Here is a 15,947-nt window from a genome sequence, read left to right on the forward strand (position 1 = left end):
TATTAGTAGCTCAACACTTAAAAAAGAAGTAGTAATGAAAAGTCAAGTAAATTGCTCTATATGAGACTTAGTTGATCATGTATTGAATACAGATTTGAATTATGTAAGAATAGCGAAAAGTTAGCTAATTTGAAATGTGTGTGTGTGTGTGAAAGATTGACAGGAATAGATTAAGGCTGTGGTATTGTACAAAGAAGATTGTATTATATTATAAAGTCTTGGTTCTACATTTAAGCTGGCAGTTGATTTGAGAGCATGACTTTATTTTTTTTGCCAGCCCTATGACTTGAACTCTTGGCCTGGGAGTCCTTCCTGAGCTTTCATGTGTAAGGCTAGTGCTTACTACTTGAGCCATAGTTCACTTCTGGCTTTTTTTTTTTTTTTGCTAGTTTATTGGAGATAAAAGTCTCATAGACTTTCTTGCCTATATGACTTCTAACTGTGATGTTCATACCGAAGCCTCCTGAGTAGCTAGGATTCCATCCTTGAGCTACCTATGCCCAACTGAGAGCATGACATTTTAGTGCTTATTCTTCACTTCCAAAGTTTCTGAGATTCCTTGTGATTCCTAAACTCTGTGATTCCTGGGTAAAATCTGGTTTTGGTTTCAGAGAAGAGTAAGTCAATCACTCCCTAGAGAGAAGACAGTGTATCTATCTTCTTATGTTTTCAGAGTCAAAAGTTTTTTTTAAATCTGTTTTATTTATCTATGTTATTATAAAATTACAAATATTTGAAGGCATTTGTTAAAATTCTGGAGGAGTCAACAGCCACTGGAAAAGAATGGTGTGAAATATTATTTGTTGGTTTAATTTTCTGAAATTATTAATGACTTAGGGAAAGCAAGCCTACTGCAGGTGTGATCATTATTGGAAGCCATCAAATCATTTTTAGTGCATTAAAGCCAGCAGAACTGTTTTAGAACCATGAATAGACAGCACCAGACATCATCTTTACTTGTTAGCCCTGTTGTTTACCTTGGTTGTCCTAACCATTAAACAGTTTTCAGAAAATGTATGCTAGTCTTAGAAACATATTTTCAGAGGCTTAGTAAACCTCTTTTTTTCCACCCTAGATCTCTCCTCAGTTGCACAGACAAATACATGGAAAGATGACAAAAATCAGTGTCCTTGATCAGAAAACAGGTAATGAAATATTTTGAAAACCTTCGGAATTATTGGATCTGTATTTTTGCCAAATCAGTTGTTGGCCTATAAATATAGATTTATGGATGATTACAAAAAAGTAATATCGGTATACCAGTTCTAAAAGTTGGACATGATTTTTTTTCAGAGTGGTTTTGAAATTTGTCTTGATAAAATGGTAGTAAGACTGAGTGATGTTGATTACTAATATTTTCATAGTATGGAGAAGACTGGTCATTTTTTCTTTAGTAGAAATAACATAAACCAAGACAGTAATAAAATCTATATACATTCAAAATATATTGTTTCTTTCCCAAACAAAAATATTTGAAGCAAGTAACTTGACAATTGTAAAGAATATATGCGGTTAGGACAGAAAATTTGTAAAGTATAACCTGTGTACTTGGGCTTCTAATTTTCTTCTCCTAATTATTATAAAAATTAACAGCATATGCTGGGTCAGACTATTAAGATTACTAGTTTTCTAGTTGGTTGTGGTGGCTCATACCTGTAATCCTAGCTATTCAGGAGGCTGAGATTGAAGGATCACAGTTCAAAGACAACCCAGGCGCTAGAGACAGGGAGAGTCTTATATCTAATTAATCACTAGAAAAGGGGAAGTGGGACTGTGGCTCAAGAGGTAAGGCGATGGCCTTGAGCTGAAGAGCTCAGGTACAGTGCTCAGGCCCAGAGTCCAAGTCCACCAAAAAAAAAAAAAATTACTAGTTTTCTAACCTTGGGGCACTTATTTAACCACTCTGGGTTAAATATTTAACCACTTTAGGTTAAATATTCCCTTGGTAATACAAACTTTTTCATTTACAAAGGAGAAATAGTAATAAATAATAATACAGATAAGGGCCGGGCACTGGTGGATCATGACTGTAATACTAGTTATTCTTAGGATGGTGCTTCAAAATCAACCCAGGCAAATGTCCCCTTCTAAACCAGCCCAGGCAAAAAAGTCCCCCTGAGACTCTTATCTCCAATTAACTCCTCAAAAACTAGAAGTGGTACTGTGGCTGAAAGAGATGTTCAGCCTGAGCAAAAGTGCTCAGGAACAGTGCTGAGCCCCTGAGTTCAAGCTCCACAATGATAAAATAATAATATTAATAGTACTAATATAGGATAATATGTGAAAGCATTTAAGTCAGTACCTAGCTCACAGTAAACACTTTGAGAGTAAGACCAGTAAAATTCATCTATTTTAGAGCATTACCATTTTGTAGTGAAATGAATTATCTTATTTGAAAATTTAATAATGCATCAAATCTTTGGATACTGAATAGTATAGTTGTTTTCCAACAAGCCTGAAGTGTCTGTTCTTTATATTACTGCTTTCTTTTTTTCATTTCTTATTTTGGTTACTTGTAAGACGTATTCAGGGCTTGAGTGCTGTCACTGAGTTTTTCAGCTCAAGGTTAGCATTTTAAGACAGTACTCCACTTCTGGTTTTTGAGTGATTAATTCTGGATAATTGTAGATAAGCATCTCCTAGAGGCTTTTCTGCCTGGGCTTCGAACTGTAATCCTCAGATCTCAGCCTCTTGAGTAGCTAGGATTATAGATATGAGCCATGGTGCTGGCTCTACTGCTTTCTTTTCTATTAAAACTTTAAACTTCATTTTTGCTCTAGGAATTTGAATTGTATTTTATGACTAATCCTTATTAAAATTGTCATGTGTAACTTTATAGAAATATAGAATTAATGTATAGAAAATATTACCTAAATGGTTTGGCAATACTTTGATCTGAAATTAGTGTCCCAGATTCTTGTTAGGCAGGGATTAACTACTTGAGCCATGTGCCAGCACTGTTTGTAATGTACTTTACATCTAGCCTGAGTTTCCTATGGATCTTTTTTTACTATCTATTCCTAGAATCTTCCAATTCCTAGTAGATATCTTAACAGCTGTCTGACATTGAAGCAGTATTCATTTAGAGTTAATAGATATTTTCTTTTTCTGCCTTTCTTTCATGTACTAAAATTATTAAATGTCCCTTTGTGACATAGCTTTAATACAGTTTTCATGTCCATTTAATACTGTTTATACTTATTTGTTCATTGTGTCTGCCCTTGTATATGTTTTGTTTATTACCGGTAGGCACTGCCTGGACATTATGAATACTTTACAAATCATTTGTTTGAAAAAGGTGAAAGCAGCTATGTGTTTTGATTATTTCCATGAGTTTAATCTCTGTTTCCCTTTAATCACTAAAATAACTAAATGATGAAACTGGTACAAGTTTCTGGTTTTAGTATTATTGTTGGTACTTTATGTAATTGAGACTGTTGACTTACGGTTCACTTTTGCTTTTTTTTTTTTTAGCAGTTTGACTAGGATATGGTTGATGCTTATTCAGATTTACTGTCCTGAAGTGGATGAACTTATAGTCTGTATTCTCATAAACCAGGACAGTAATAAAATCTATATACTTGGGTCAGGAGTGTGGCCTAGTGGTAGACTGCTTGACTAGCATGCATGAACCCCTGAGTTCTGGGTTTGATTCCTTGGTATCATATACATTGAAAAAGCTAGAAGTGGCTCCAGTGGCAGAGTGCTAGCCTTGAGCAAAAGGTGTCTAAGGACAGTTCCCAGACCCTGAGTTTAATCCCCAGGGCTGGTTAAAAAAAAAAAAAATCACACACTTAGAAAACAACAATAACAACTATATATTGCCAGGCTCCAGTGGCTCACATCTGTAATCCTAGCTACTCGGGAGGCTGAGATCTGAGGATCACAGTTCAAAGACAGCCTGGGCAGTAAAGTCCAAGAGACTCTTTATCTCCAGTAAACTACTCAAAAAAGTTTGAAATGACGCTTTGGCTCAAGTGGTAGAGTGCTAGCCTTGAACAAAACAAGCTTAATGACAGCACCAACGCTGAATGTAAGTCCCAGGACTGGAAAAAAACAACAACAACAAAATGCCAGCTATATATCCTGGTGCCAGTGGTTCATGCCTGTAATCCTAGCTACTCAGGAGGCTGAGATATGAGGATTGCGGTTTAAGCCAGCTCAGGCAGAAAAGTTCCTGTGAGACTCTTACCTCCAACCACTCAAAAGCTGAAAGTAGAACTGTGTCTCCAAGTGGTAGAGTGCTAGCCTTGAGCAAAAGAGCTCAGGGAACAGTGCCCCATGACTGACAAACAACAGAACAACCTCCCTTCCCCACCATAGATTACTTTGAATGGAGATGTTGTAGAAAGTCTCAGTAATTTTTGCATAATTGTTCAAAAGTTTCTTTTTGAACTTGCATATAAAGGGTTATTTAGCATACTTTCAAATACTTTTAATGTATATCTAATTACAAAATGTAGTCTCTTGTGGGGCTGCTATCCACAGGTGAAAAAGACATCATGACTCTAGACTTTCAATTACTGACCATGAGTTTGAACTCAGGAACCTTGCATATCCTGCACAGTTATTATACTGTTTGAGCCATGTCCCCAACCCTTTCTGCCTTTGTTATTTTTCAGATAAGCCTTTACATATATGCTGTAACTAGCTTGGATCACAATTTTCCTATTTATGTCTCCTATGTAACTAGGCTGATAGCCATTCACCATCACTTCTGACTGTTTATTGAGATGGGGTCTCACATTCATGTTTTTGCTGGTCTTGAACCACAGTGCTCTAGAGAACATGTGTGAGTTGATTGTGTACCTAATTTAAAAATAGCATTTTTATGGGTTTTTTTGCCCAGGAATGACCTTAACTTTGTTCTACCTATGCATCCTAGGAAGCAGGTTTTACAGGCATACACATTGCCTTGTTGTCGTATGATTATCACAACAATGTGAAACCAACAGTCATCACAGCAATTATTGGAATGAATAAGAATACAGTAACTACATATAAGAATTTCACAATCAGTAGTTCTCCTTATTAGCAGCAATACCAGTTGGTTACTGACCTATAACAAGAGGAAATTAATTTATGAGAAAAAATTTTTCTATGTATTAATGAAAAATGTGAGTCTTTGTGAAGAAAACACGAATGTCTTTATTGAGATATGTAAGAGGGAGGAACAAATATCATGCGTGTGAATGATAATTAAAAGTCTCAGTTTTTTTTTTACATGTATAACCTAATTCTCTTTTAAGAAATATATCTGAAGAGCTGGGTGCTAGTGGCTCCTCATATAATCTAAGCTACTCAAAGGCTGAGATCTGAGGATGGTGAATTGAAGTCAGCCCAGGAAGAAAAGTTTGTGAGACTCTTATCACCAGTTAACCATCAATAAGCCAAAAGTGGAACTGTGGTTCAAGTGGTGGACTGCTTGCCTTGAATACTAAAGACCAGGGATCACCTGCAGGCCCAGATTTCAAGCCCCAGGGCTGGCAAAAAAAAAATCAAAAATAAAAAACAAGGGGCCGGGTGTTTGGCCTAGTGGTAGAGTGCTTGCCTAGCATGCATGAAGACCCGGGTTTGATTCCTCAGTACCACATACATAGAAAAAAGCTGAAAGTGGTACTGAGGCTCAAGTGGTAGAGCTCTAGCCTTGAGAAAGTCAAGGACAGTGCTCAGATCCTTAGTTCAAGTCCAGGACCGGCAAAAAAACAAACAAACAAAAAAAAACAAAACCAGAACAATGTATCAGAAATTCAGGTAATTGTGTTTTTTTTGAGGGACTGTAATGGAATAAACGTGAGACCATTTTAAATGAAGACGTATGAATGAGAGCTAACTTTTAAAGTGTACTATAAAATGAGAGTAAACCGTTGCATAAAAATGGATAGTATGGTTGATCAAAAAATAATAAAGTTTGCAAAATCAAACACTAAAAATGATCAAGTGAATAGAAGTAAACAGAAAAAGATGTATTTGAGAATCCTTAGGAAAGCACTTGTTAGACATTAGACCTAATGTCTAAGTGTGTGTCTCCTTGTAATCCCAGTTGTATGGAGGGAAATAGGATCAGTGCAGTGGGTGCGATCCCAGGCAAAAGTTCAAAACTTGGTGGAAAAAGTAAATAAAACAAAAAGGACTGGAACATAAATTCAAATCTCAGTGCTATCAAAAAATTAAAGAAAAATGAAAAAATAAAAAAGAATTAGAAAGACTTAAGAATAGAGATTTATTATATATGACTCTGAAAACATTGGACACTTAATTTTTTCTCTAGCCCTTCCCTAACACAGGAACAAATTAAAAGACTTTACAGGCCAGAACTAGAATTCTGCAAAAGATGTATCAGGTGTTTGTACTGAGCCTGGGTGCTGTCCCCGAGTTTGATTTTTAAATATTTTGCATTTTTAATTGTTTTTTTCTGGTAGGCTGTGGATCTTGAACTTTGGGCCTGAGCGTTGTCCCTGAGCTCTTCAGCTCAAGGCTACCACCCAACCCTTTGAACCACAGCACCAATTCTGGTTTTCTGATGATTAATTGGAGAAAAGAGTCTCATAGACTTTTTAGTGCCCAGGATGGCTTTGAACTGTGATTTTCAGATCTCATCCTCCTGAGTAGCTAGGATTACAGGTATGAGCCACCATGCCCTGCTGAATTTAAATTTTTTTTATATTAAAGAATTTATTAACATTGATTTTTTACATCATATTTCAAATGACGTATTTAACCAAAAGTATTCAAGAAGGGAATCTCTATATACAATCACTGGCACTTAGATTTTAGAACATAATTAAAATTAGGCTGAAGGTTTGTGTCATAGATACATATTAATCTATGTAATAAAACATTATGTCTGTAGTGTCATAGATTTTTATGTCTATGTAGTTGTGTTTATACTTCCAATACCATGTCCATAGCATTGGGTACACAATGGCCAGTAGTTTGGCCTAGTGGTAGAATGCTTGCCTAGCATGCATTAAGACCCAGCATGCATTGATTCCTCGGTACCACATTCTAGAAAAAAAAGCCAGAGGTGGTGCTGTGGCTCAAGTGGTAGAGCTCTAGCCTTGAGAAAGCCCAAGGACAGTGCTCAGGCCCTGAACCCAAGCCCAGGACTGACAAAATAAATAAATAAACAAGGTTCATTACCTGATTCATGCAATTGTAAAATATTTTTTAATTTTAAAATATTTTCAGAAGCATAAAGTCCCTTTTGTTGAATGATCAAAGAGTCTGAGAACGTTCTTCTACTAAACCAGAGATAAAAGCACATAGGCTATGTTTTTTCCCCCTAATAAGTTATTGAAGAAATAGAATTTTAAGATGTGGTGTTATAATTTAACTTTTTGAGTTAAAAAAAAAAAAAACTGGCCTAGTGATAAAGTGCTTGTCTAGCATGCATGAAGTCCTAGGTTTGATTCCTTGGTACCACATACACAGAAAAAGCTGGAAGTGATGCTGTGGCTCAAGTGGTAGAGTGCTAGCCTTGAGGAAAGCCCAAGGACAGTGCTTAGGCCCTGAGTTCAAGCCCCCAGGACTGGGAAAACAAAACAAAACAAAGCAAAACAAACAATAAAAACCCATTATGCTTTTTCTGGATTGATACTATAAATGTTCTTGCTCTTTTAATTCCATTGGCTGCTTTTGAAAAGCAAGTGGACATTTTAAGTCTTTTGAAATTAATGTAGTTTTTGACCCAGTAATTCTGTTTTCAGCATTATATATAACAATTTAGAACAGTGTAACTAACAAGTAATCTATTACATCTTCTATTGAAATAGTTATAAAAGTGTTTTTAATGAAATACTCATAGTAATTTAAGAAAATATTTTTGAAGTAAAAAATACAATTATATGTACTATGTAAGTGAAACTTACAAAGAAAGAATCCAAAATATATACAGAAAAAAGGAGGAATATGTCAAGTAAAAGGGGGTTATGGAAGAATATAACTATTAGAAATGTAAGCATGTATAATAAGGCTTTGGTTTGATTCCTCAGCAAAATATTCTATCCTTTTGCCTTCCAAATAGATATATATAATATATATTATATAAATATAATATATATAACATATATATTATATATATATATTTAGCCTAGTGGTAGAGTGCTTGCCCAGCATGCATGAAGACCCAGGTTCAATTCCTTGTTACCACATACATAGAAAAAAAGCCAGAAATGGTGCTTTAGCCTTGAGAAAGCCCAAGGACAGTGCCCAGGCCTTGAGTTCAAGGCCTAGGACTGGCAAAAAAATAAAATAAAATAAACAGAATATATCAAAAAAGGCTGCCAGTGGTAGCCTCAAACAAGGCATATTTTCTTTCACTTTTATTTTCTTCACTTGTGTATGTACTGTATTTTTTCCTTTGCAGAAGCATCATACCTTCTGGAATGTCTATAAATAGTGTTGAATGAATCTGAACTAATATTTATATGGGCAACATTTTTATTGGGTTGTAATTAAGAATAAAAGCTATATATATGCAAATGTTCTTTTTTATGCAAATATGTTTTTTGGTTTTGTTTTGTTTTGTTTTTGCTTGGTCAGTTTTGGGTCTTGAATTCTGGGCCTGGACACAATCCCTGAGCTCTTCAGCTCCAGTCTACTTCTCTACCACTTGAACCACAGCACCATTTCCTTTTATTTTGATGGTTAATTGGAGATAAGAGTCTCACAGGTTTTCATGCCAGGGCTGCCTTTGAACTATGACCCTCAGATCTCAGCCCTCCTAAGCAGGTAGGATTACAGGCATGAGCCACTAGTTACCCTCCTGAGTAGCTAGGATTACAGGCGTGGGCTACTAGTACCCTCCTCAGTAGCTAGGATTATAGGCATGGGCTACTAGTACCCTCCTGAGTAGCTAGGATTGCAGGCATGAGCTACTAGTGCTTGGTATGGATATATAAATACATATATATATATGATTTTGAAAGTTCAGTTTCCAAAGTTTAGATATGTTTTAGCCTTCCTATAGACTTTATTCTTAAAGGTGTTGATGGAAATCAATGAGTAATATTCTAATATACTGAAGATGTTACCAATGAAATATTTAATAGCAACTGTTCTTTTTTAAAGAAACATATGAGAAAGTTAGAGTCATCTTGTCCTTGGACTTTCTCAAGGCTAGAACTCTACCATTTGAGCCTCAGCACCACTTCCAGCTTTTTTCTATTTATGTGGTACCAAGGAATCAAACCCGGGTCTTCGTGCATGCTAGGCAAGCACTCTACCACTAGGCCAAACTCCCAGCTGCTGTATCTCTTTTGTGCTCTTTTTCTTGATCACTCTTTACTTTGACCATACAGATTTCATTTTCCAATTTGGTCCTAATACTTTTTCTGACTGATATAAAACTAGTTCTTTCTTGCTTTTGAGAAATTATTCATTTGTATGAGCTGACTATGGTGTCCATTCTACCAGTCTCTGTGCAATCTACTTCTTCAGTTAAGTATAATATTAATTCAGCGCACTGCCATGGGATTAGTTGGGGCCAACAAAAAAGTCTGAGAACCAGTTTGGAAAGTTTATTTATTTACTTAGTTTTTAAGCTAGGTTTAAAATTCCTAGCTGATTTTTTTCCTTAGCAGATGTTTATTACTCCATAGTTATTATTAAAATGAATATAGTATTCACAGTTAGATAATTTATTCCTTTCTTGATTATCTATATACTCTCTTAGGCTCTTTGTTTACCATGTATTATCTAGTATGGATTGGTCCTTCTTTCCTTTTCCTTTTTCTATTCTACTTAGTGAAGTTCTGTTGTTTTCTTTCTTTCCTTTCTGGTTTTTGTTTTGGTTTTTTTTTTTATTATTATTATTATTTGTTTTTGGGGTTTTTTTTTTTGCCAGTCCTGGGGCTTGAACTCGGGCTGAACACAGTCCCTTAGTTTCTTTTGCTCAAGGCTAATGCTCTTCCACTTCAGCCACAGTACCACTTGTGGCTTTTTCTGTGTGTGGTACTAAGGAATGGCCAGCACTCTACCACTGAGCCACACTCCCAGTCACTTTAAGTGATGTCCTTAATCCAAATATCTCTCTCTAGCTCACAGATTTTTTTTTGTTTCTTTAATATTCCTTTTTTCCATTTACCTCATTTCAGAACTTTAGGAATAACAAATATTCGATTGTGGCACTTTTTTGATTCATTACAGCTTTTTCTCTTTGTTTCATCCTTTCTTTCTTTCTTTCTTTGTTTATTTTTTTGTCAGTCCTGGGCCTTTAACTCGGTCTGAGCACTATCCTTGGGCTTTCTCAGGGCTAGAATTCTACCACTTGAGCCACAGCATCATTTCTGGCTTTTTTCTATGTATGTGGTACTGAGGAATTAAACGCAGGTTTTTATGCATGCATTCTACCATGAGGCCAAACTCTCGGCCCCCTTTTTCATTTTATTACCTGTGTCTAGCAAAGTTCTCATATTTTTTTTCCTCTTAATGTTGTAAATCTAATAGGTGAAATGAAGTATCATTTAATTCATATTTTATTTTGAATCAACATGGGAACTTTTATTCAATTGGCCATTTATTTTACTTTTTCTGTAAATTCATGATATATATTCTTTTGTGTATTTCACATCACACCATTACTATCTGTAGACTTCTATTAATAAAGGGAAAGTCCCTTTATTAATCCCTTTATTAATTAAGGGATTTTCCCCTTTATTAATAATAATGAGTTTTTACTAGTTTATAATTTTGTTTTGTCCTTTGAGATTTACCCTCTACATGCAGCAATACTTATTTCCTACTTATTTTCACTTATTTGTCTTTTTTTCACTCTTACTTACAGATAACTTCATAAATAGTAAAAAGAAAAAGTCATATTTTCATGTAGTACTTATTTTTTAACCTGTCCTAGGGCTTGAACTCAAGACGTAGGTGCTGTTCCTGAGCTTCTTTGCACTCAAGACTACCTATTTGAGTCACAGTGCCACTTCAAACTTTCTCTTTTTCTCTGAGTAGTTTGTTTCAGAGATTTCCTACCCAGATTGGCTTCGAACTGCAATCCTCAGATCTCAGCCTTCTGAGTACCTCAGACAAGTGTGAGCTACTGGTCCTTGGCTTTATTATTTTATTTTTGATACTTAAAAAAATTTTAAGTAAGATTTAGTTTATTATAAAGTGTAAATTAGTAACCTACACTGTTTTCTCAGTAAGAGATCTAAGTAGCCTTTATCATATAGTATAATACATATGTTCACTTGTGAAATTTTTCTTCTAGTATATTGAAATGCCTCTTTTTTTTTTGGTCTTGAGACAAAGTTTGCACCATATTATCCTGACTAATCTCAAACTTAAGGTCTGAGGTAATCTTCCATTTTCATCCACCCACTACCTGGGTCTATAGGAGTATGTAACCACTCAGCTTGACCTGACCCTTTGTAAACATATCTTGCCATTGTTCCTAACTAGTAGTTTGTTCATATGTTTTAATACTAGGAGAGTTATGTTATTTTCTCTCATTTCCCCTAACTTTTCCGGGAATTTTTTTTGCAGATTTTTCAACACTAGAAACATTAGAGAGAGCCTAATTAGTTCTACACATGCAGCTTACATATATACATATCATTGATACTTTATTGTGATTGTATTAAAGGTAAACTTCATCTTCCCGAGAATTGCTGTCTTCCTCTCCAAAAATGTGGTCTCTCTTTTTTTTTTTTTTTTTTTTTTTGCCAGTCCTGGAGCTTGAACTCAAGGCCTGAATACTGCTTTGGGGCTTTTTCAAGGCTAGCGCTCTACCACTTGAGCCATAGCACTACTTCTGGCTTTTTCTGTGTATATGGTATTGAGGATTCAAACCTGCCAGGCGTACAACACTACCAATAGACCAAATCCCCAGCCTGGTATGTTTTATTTCTTAAACTTTTGTGTTAACTCATAAACATTTGGTTTTTTTCTTCATTATCTACTGTGGTGCTTCAAGGATCAATACTCTATCATTTGCAAAAATACGTTGGCTTTAAGATTTATTAAAGCTAACCTGTTCTCATTATTTTCTTTCAAACATTTAATATAGTAAAAGTTATTATGAAACTCTTTGTACTATTTTAGAAGCTAATATAAACAATACACATTCCAACCCCCTCAAACCCATAAGCCAGTCTTAAAGCATATTATTAGTTAATTGACTTGATATGTTATTGTCTTTGTAAAAGATTAAAAGTATTCCTGAGGGCCAGGTGTGGGGCCTAGTGGAAGAGTGCTTGCTTAGCATGAATGAAGCCCTTGGTTCGAGTCCTTGGTACCATATATACAGAAAAAGCTGGTAGTGGTGCCGTGGCTCAAATGGTAGAGCACTAGCCTTGAGAAAGCTCAAGGACAGTGCCCAGGCCCTGAGTTCAAGCCCCAGGACTGGTAAAGAAAAAAGAAAAACAAAACAGTATTCCTCAAAATATTAATACATGTTATAAACCATAAGATTCAACCAGGCCTGATATGAAAGACCCTTTTTTTTGTTTTGTTTTTAGGTGGGCCTAGGCGCTGTCCCTGAGCTCTTCAGCTCAATGCTCCCACCCTACCCATTTCCTGGTATACAGATTGCTACACTTAGGTTAGAGAGTGTTAGTATACAAATTACTACAGTTAGGTAAGAGTATAATAAGAAAAAAATTGAAAATTATTAACAACTTTTACTTCCTGCATCCACTTCTGTTTGAAGTATAGCTAATATCATTAATATCATTAATTATAGGAGGAATAATGGGAACAGAACATACATATAGGAATTATAGAAATAATAGAAGTATGTTCTAGAATTACCAAAGTAAGAATCAATAATATCCAGTTGCAGGTGGCTCACACCAGTAATCATAGCTACTTAGGAAGCTGCTATCTAAGGATTTTGGTTTGAAGCCAACACATGCAGGAAAGTCCATGAGACTCTTTATTTCCATTTGCAGCAGGAAAAAAAAATAGCCAGAAGTGGAGTTATAGGTCAAGTGATAGAACATTAGCCCTGAACAAAAAAGCTCAGGAACAGCACTCATACTCTGAGTAAAAGCCCCAGGAACAGTATTCCTCCTTACACAAATATTAATACAGTAACATAAACTGAATTCCCAGATGTGAAAATTGACAGATGTCTAAGTAATCATACAGGCAAGTAGAAAAAGTTAAATCTGAAATTCAGAATTAATAGTGGTATCAGCTACAGAGGTAGTGGCAGTTAATCCTCTTGGAAAAGGATGAACATTTTCAAAAATATTCCTTACTAATCTCCTTGGCATGAAAATACTCAGCATCTGTCAATACCATCAAGTTGATAATCAAAATTAGTCATAAGGTCCTAGTGACATAGCTGATTATTCTGTCAAATATTGAAAGAAGGAAAAAAAATGTGAATCACTCTCAAAAGTTTTAAGAAAATATAGGAGGAAGAAGTCTGTTGCATTTCATTTTTGAGTTGTATTGCCAGATTCCAAAGATGAAATAAAGGCATCACAGCATATCTAGCAGCCAAATTTTCTTATAAACACTGACTCACACACACACACACACACACACACACACACACACACACACACACACACACACACAATTCTAATATATTAGGATGTTTAGGAATATGATGTTTTTGAAAAGAAAATATGGCATGACCATGTGAGATTCACCCTATTCATGAAAATTTAACTTTCAGAAGTCTTGTTTAGTAAACCATGCATGTTGGAAAACCATATTAAAAATATTGTATTCATATATACAGACACATTTGATAATATTTATTAGATGTTTAAATTAACCATCTAATTAAAGGTAAACTTTTTCACCCAGAGACTGGATAGCTGAAAAAATTACTAACATACTTCGTTGTCAATTGGTCGCATGTTTTCCCATTTAACATTAAGAAAACCGCAAGGATATTTGTTCTTACCATATTCAGAATTATCCTTGGAGTCCTAGCCATTCCAATAATGCAGGAGAAGAGAAGGTTATACAGAGTGGATATGTTGTACTAAAATTAAATGGATGGCCTGTTAGTATCAAACATTCTTTTTTTTTTTCTTTTGGTCATAGGGCTGGAATTCAGAACCTGGGTACTGTCCCTGTGTCTCTTTCTGCTCAAGTCTAGCACTCTTATCACTTTGAGCCACAGCTTTACTTCCAGTTTTTGAGTGGATAATTGGAGGTATGGGTCTTACCCAGGACTTTTTTTCTGCCCAGACTGGCTTTGAACCACAATCCTCATGTCTCACCCTCCCAGTTGCTAGATTACAGATATGAACCTCCAGTGTCCAGTTGGAAGTAGTTTAAAACTTGATATGTTTTGACAACTACATATATTTGTCACGACTCATGAAACAAAATTTAAGATACTCTTTTTTTTTTTTTGGCCTAGAACTCAGGGGAAAAAATGAGGATTGCATGTGCTGGTTGATATTAAGATTTGAAAATCTAGCCAGGTGTGGTGGCTCACGACTGTAATCCTAGCTACTCAGAAGGCAGAGATCTGAGGATAATGGTTCAAAGCCAGTCCGGGCACTAAAGTCTGTGAGACTCCTATCTCCAGTTAACCACTAGAAAACCGGAAGTGGCACTGTGGCTCAAGGAGTAGGGTGATAATCTTGAACCTGAAGAGCTCAGGGACAGTGCCCAGTGCCCAGGTCCAGAGGTCAAGCCCCACAACTGACCAAAAAAAAAAAAAGATTCAAAAATCTTCCATCCATTAGTATGAAAGACCACCCTCCTAAGAGGAGGTCACTCAAGTGGGAGGCCTTCCCCAAGGAACAGCGAGACCACTCAATCGGATGCAAGCAGCAAGAGGTTTTTTATTTAGGGTATCGGGCGCCCGGGCAGCAAAGTCTCCTAGAAGACTTTGCGCGCCAGGCTGGGGAGAGGGGTATATTTTTATAGACAGCTGAAGCAGGCTTACAGAAGCAGAGGCAGCATAGTTACAGGGTTCTGATTGGTTTATCAAGTTCCTCTTATTGATATACTGGCGACTTTCTATTTTAACACATTTCTCTAACCACAGGCCTGGCCCAACTGCCGCCCTGGTGTCACTCCACTCTTTTTACCAAACATCTGTTCCTCTTGTTTCCTGGACCCGGGTCAGATGTTGGCCCATACATTGTTCCTCTTATTGCCCCCCCCTATTTTTATCCTAAGACTACACTTTTATTTCTTAGTTTAGGCCTTGCAAAATGGCATTACTAATGCTAAGCTGCTAAGTATATGATTTGCTTTTAATTTGTTTATCTTTTCAGGGGGAGGGTCTTTCATTCCCCCCTCTTTCTTGTACCTAAATAAAATCTTTTATTTTAAAGACAGTCTTCCTGAGGCACCTGGTTATATTGCTGCGTTAATACCAGGGCTTGGACTACTGCCACCCGGTCCTTGACAAATTGCAGTACCCGGTTTAGTATACAGGGACCAAATAATAGAATTAGAAAAATAATGGCTAACGGGCCCATAATACTGGAAAGCAGAGTGACAAGCCATGGTGATTTATTAAACCATCCTTCAAACCATCCTTGTTGTGAATTAAACATTTGCTGTCTCTGTTTGAGTCTCTCCCTTAGTTTGGCCATGTTGTCTCTTACTACTCCAGTATGGTCTGCATAGAAGCAACATTCCTCTTTAAGGGCCGCACACAGTCCCCCTTCTTTTAAAAACAATACATCCAACCCCCTTCTATTTTGCAACACAACTTCAGACAGGGAGGTTAAGGACTTTTCCAAGGCACTGACTGATTCTTCTAAAGCATGGATGTCCGAATGCATTGCACTTTGCAGTGCTTTAATTTCTTTGCTAGCTAAAAGGGCGGATGTCCCAGTTCCAATTCCAGAGGCTATTCCGCCCATAGTTATTCCTCCCAATATTATTGCCATAGTCAAAGATATAGGTTCCCGACGTACTCGGGTATTTTTCTCATAATAATTATACATGTAATCTGGATTGTAATAGGTTATTTTAGGCCATAATTCTATAATTACACAAAAGTCTGAAGT

At 36.2% G+C, this 15,947-nt stretch overlaps 1 protein-coding gene across 4 annotated transcripts in view; it reads left to right on the plus strand.

The window, feature by feature from the left end:
- The window catches only part of Pik3ca (phosphatidylinositol-4,5-bisphosphate 3-kinase catalytic subunit alpha), a 95,318-nt gene that overhangs the window by 6,561 nt on the left and 72,810 nt on the right, over positions 1-15,947 (plus strand). For 3 of the 4 annotated variants that reach the window (XM_090342442.1, XM_090342446.1, XM_090342450.1), the window contains exon 2: positions 1,076-1,145. The exons of the other annotated variant lie outside the window; for it this stretch is intronic. The gene's annotated coding sequence lies outside the window, so the exon portion shown is untranslated. The remainder of the gene's footprint in view (positions 1-1,075; positions 1,146-15,947) is intronic. 4 annotated transcript variants of the gene reach the window in all.

This window comes from Megascapheus bottae, chromosome 1 (assembly GCF_031878675.1).
Source record: "Megascapheus bottae isolate mThoBot1 chromosome 1, mThoBot2.hap1, whole genome shotgun sequence".
In the NCBI taxonomy this organism is placed as follows: domain Eukaryota; kingdom Metazoa; phylum Chordata; class Mammalia; order Rodentia; family Geomyidae; genus Megascapheus; species Megascapheus bottae.